This window comes from Chelon labrosus (assembly GCF_963514085.1).
Source record: "Chelon labrosus genome assembly, chromosome: 9".
In the NCBI taxonomy this organism is placed as follows: domain Eukaryota; kingdom Metazoa; phylum Chordata; class Actinopteri; order Mugiliformes; family Mugilidae; genus Chelon; species Chelon labrosus.
The window spans coordinates 22698859-22703897 of NC_140359.1; positions in this window are offsets into that span (position 1 = coordinate 22698859).

A 5039-nucleotide genomic window follows, 5' to 3' on the forward strand; every position below is an offset into this window, starting at 1 on the left:
CAAATACGCCAGCTCACACAGACGTACCGGCGGTCTGATGTGTCTTAAACGTGCACGCTCCCATTGTAGTTATTCAAAGTTCAGAAGCTCACACATTAACGATTTCAACGGGCATGTGTTGGTGAAAGGAACAAATAAAATCTTTGGAGCTGTGCAGAGTCAGTGTAGCTGCACATGCTAGTAGCAGCTGGTGTTTGGCTGCTTTTCAGGCGTCAATAGCCCAATCATGTCCCATCACCAATCCTTTGTTCTCTTCCATACGATAATGATTTAACGCTGAGAATATGCCGTACGTGGGACTCTGCGCAGGGCTTCAGAGAGAGCACAACATCAGGCCAAACATCTGGTGGATGAATCTATTGACCGCTTTTGACGGGGAGTGACCAGAATCGATGCACACGAAGCGAGGCACACGGGTATTGACCACACGTTTGTGGGCTGGTCCTGTGTATGAATGTGTGCGTCAAATACAACTTATGTTAGATTATAAAGGAACACCAAACATGTACTCAAAGGCTTTAAAATCAGAGATGTGGGTATATCCAAAAACACAAAGCTAAAATAAAGGATTCTGGACTTCTTTGAAAAGGTTTCGCTACTCATCCAAGTGGCTTCCTCAGCTTTAAATGACTGGTGGGAACATGGGAGGGTGGTGTCCACTTGAAACTCAAAACTATTAGGAATATGTTGAATTTGTTCCTAATAAGTTACGAACCGAGTCCCAAGTTAGTTTTTGCTGTGGTTTTTTTTGGAGATCTCATGACCTGAATGACAGAAAATCCAGCTCGAGGGCCACAACATAAAGTGGACAAAAACAACAAAGATAAAAGTTTAAAGGGTTAAAAACATAAAAAAAAAAAAAAAAAAAGAAGGCGACAGGTGGGACACAGCGAGCTTCCGGAGACGTCTTCCAAAGGCCTCTCCTAGACACGGCCTTTTATCCAGGCCTCCTCAGGTGCATCTGATCTGGATAATTAAGCCCCGTGAACCACCCGAAGACACTGTGGGCGCAGAGGGATGCAACATATCTGCAGCAGAAGTAATGTAATTTGGACATGTTTGGAGCAAAATGTACTGAAGCACAATTTCCAAGCACAGTCAAATGTTGGTACACTAAATTTAATAAAAAAAAAAAGAGCAAAAATAGAGTTTGGAGTCATTTAGCAAAGAATGCCGAGATACAAACGGAGAGGAAGCTTGTCACCAAGGCTGCATTCCAGAAAGCTGGGATGTCGGATTTATCCCACTTGGAGTGTACTAGATGCGACCTCAAAGTTGAACATAAACAACAAACAAACATGGCCGGCCGCGATAGGATAATATTTGTTTTGTGTCTGAATTCACTGACAGTGATTGAAATTGAGGTCTCCCAAAGTTTTTCCACCAGCAGTAGGTGATATACTTCTCTCTGTGCCGAAAGCTAACAGTAGACGCTCAATAAACCTCCTCTCTTTTTGTCAGACTCGTTCGTTGTTGTTTTTCTTTAACGCTAGGCTACACTTCATCTAATAACTTTATGCAGAGAGATTATAGCGGCAGATCCTCACAGAAATTTCAGACCTCCCAGTTTTCTGGAACGCAGCACAAGCAGGGCAAACTTTAAACTACGGCAGTGACAGTGTCCCAATCTTTCAATGACAGTAAGAAAGCTCTTCAGGGTGCACCCACTTGCCACAGCTCTGCACACTTGATCGGGCTTGAGCAATGAATATGCCTAGTGAAAGCTGTGAAACTAGCGAAGATCTATTTCACTTGTCTTTTACCTAAAAAGAGGAAGCTGCCAGACTAGACGACTGAACATTATAGTTGTTGCATCCATATATGACTTTCTTTCTGATGCCACTGCACACCACGTCAGCCATGTGCAGAGCAGAGAGAGAGAGACATCCCTGCTCACTGCCAAGAGCCAGAGAGAAAGCCTGTCAACGAATCAAGCGGCTAATCCTCTCCCAGGCGCATGTATAAACGCCTGTATTTAAAAAGGCGTCTGATACCGATGCCACTTGGAAGGGAGGAAGAGGAATTTGCTCGACTGGAGACTCGAGGCCTTTTTTTTTGTTTTACTCCATCTTCAGCGCCGCAGCTCTTTCTCCCAAAAGGCGACCGGCCATCGCTGCGTTCGGCACCAGCGTGTTAGATTCCAAAACCCTTTGCAGTATTTTACGCGCCTTGATTAGCTTTTTATGAATAAAACTAAGCGTGGATGGGTGGCTTTTCGGTGCACCGGCGTTGTTACTCTCGCTGCAGAAATAAAATGGAGCCTTCTTGCAGTTGAGACACAGTCTTTGTCTGAAAAATCCAACTGGAGGTGGAAGTGATTCAATTAACCATCTGGGTTTGTCTGTGCGGAGCCTTATTAAACCAAATGAGCCAGGACGCCATTGTCTCCCTTAGTCTTGTCTTGCAGGGTGCTATTGTTCTTTAACCCTCAGCCCCTCAATTTGCAGCCCTTAAATTACAATGATTACTCCGAGATCTAATACCGGAGCGCAAGAGGCCATCAAACTCCTTTTTACGCTCTCTCAGTTTCATGGTACAACACGCACCGGGACCTTGGCCTGCGTTAGCTCACCTTTTAAACCTCTATGCCGTCATTTCATCAAAAGCAGATGGAGAACTGAGAACACTTTGACCATGCAACAACTGCAGGCATAATTTAAGCCCCGAGTGCAGAGCATGTGACCATTTCCTGGCAGACGTTCACACGCTGAACTCTGCACACGCCGCGAAGTCAGCGCTTTTTCTCGACACCGGTTTCCTCTGATTTGACTCAGTGAAATTGACTCGTCTGCGCGCGTGTGCTCAAGCTTGTGTTGAGCAACAGCCCTTGTAATAGAGTCGCCTGATAATAAAAGTAAAAATAGATCGATGGCTGCAACCGTCACATCGGAGCTATCTTTAACCAGTTGTGTTCGAGTTTAGACCGATATGCACGCGCGCTTTATCAGAGCAGCTGCACTTATCAAGAACTAGCTTAGTGTCACGTTACCATACGCATCTGCCTGCATGATATGCATTCAGCGATGACATGGCACATCGCTCTGAACAGATAGATGAACTATTTTGGTGATGCCTTGATTTTGACTGTACCTGTGTGACTGTCCCACAGTGTCACCTTCAGTAACCCACTGCTCATTCATTGCTCACATACTGACATCAGCAGCTAAATTAAAGCACTAGAGCACAGCAGCACAGAGCAGCTAGCATGCAAAAACAAAAGCTCCACGTGCATGTCTCTGAAACCTCCTAACATCATCCGTTAACAATCTATTGATCCTTTACTTCATGTCTGTGCTATCTAGTTAGTTATACGGTTTCCGTCCCTCGGGTCACTGACAGTAAAGCTCTTCTTGATCTTTATGGTGGCGTTAAAACATTTGCATTAACAGAAGCGAATGCCATAATTCTGTGTATTATTACACTTCACCATGTTGGCTTAATCTCTTATTTGCTTTACTTCTTTTTTTTCTTTTTTGCAGCCTGTTGTGCTCCACCAGACAAAAAAGTAAATCCTGTCCCGACATCCAAAACAAACGTTTGCCAGTGGGTTGAGGCGATAAACAGAGTCTCTTCTGGGTGATCTTAGCTCAGTCTCTTCAGATGGCCCGCGTTCCCAAACGCAGACGTGTTGCGGGTGGTCCCGCTGAGAGCGTCGTGTGCTTTGGTGTGACCTCACGTCTGCTCTCGTCATCGCGAAAGAATTCACGTAAAGTGGCTTTTGCAACAAAAACAATGTCGGTTGGACGGTTTGAAGACTGAGGTGGGGACTGATGTTTGGATTCAGACTGGGGAAGTACAGGAACGGCAAGTGTGTGGGTTTGTTTACGCATGTGTGTTTCCGTTTAATCCTTCGTTTTCCTCTTTGGGGAAATCTCTCTTTATGAACTATAAGACAAACAGTTTGATTTATATATGTATTTGTCAGATTTACTGCCAGTCAACTCTACCAACCATGCATCTATAGCACAAGCTAATTCAAAGCAGGTCTTTCTTTGTGTTCACACTGGAAAAGTGACAAATAAATGATAATAAAATCAAGAGAGCATACATACAAAATACAGAGGAGTTTTCAGAGAGCTGTTCATGCACATTAATCTCCGACAACATAAAGAAAAGACAGATCTGAGGTATCTTTGGAAGTATTAATATTCAGTGTCGCAATCACACCATTTCCTGCTAAAAGTGTTTAGAGACGACTGTTAATAGTTGCACATACTTTATAAAATTAACTGTAAACTTTTAAAATACCTTTTAACCCAGCTGTTTATGGCGTCTCATCTTGTTCTGAATGACTGCTTCTAGTAAAAATACATCTTATGTGTGCTCAACGTGCTGCACAGGACTCATTCTAGCTACTATATATATATATATATATCTTGTGGTGCATGTACACACATACCATAATAACACTAAAAATCAGGTTAAAAATATAAATGCTGGTGATGTTTTCCTGAAATCTCTGTGTCTTTGACCCCGTGCACCCTGGTGTTAAATAATGAACTGAATAATTTGTTGTTTTCAGGTTCTGGTTTCGGTAAATGACAACATTGTGGTGAGCAGCAGTATCCCAGTCAGGTTCCTGCTGGTTGACTCTGTGGCTTGACATCATTGCGCTAAGTTTGCAGCTCACATGCGATGCTCGCTGCGCTCTATTAGATCGCTTGCTTGTCAACAAGGTAATTCGGAACAGGGTGTTCCAGTCCGGAGCCGCGTGCTTTTTCACAACACTTTTATCAGACAGAAAACACACTCAGATTCAAATCTGTGGATCTGCAGATTCCGGTGTAAGATAACAATTAAAGCAATTGCAGGAAACTGGGAGAAGCGATCATTTATCTTTTTCTAATTGGACCTCTGTTGTAACGCGTCTTTGGATGAGTGTGGAACCGTTAAGAGGAACAGGCAGACAGTTTAAATTATAGTGATAGAGAAAACTGTCAAAAACTCATTTAAGTGGAAGCGATAAGGGGCAATTTGGCTGCTTGTAAATCTTCTCAGAGGAGATAATAACACGCGGAAGAGACGGCACTGCACGACAA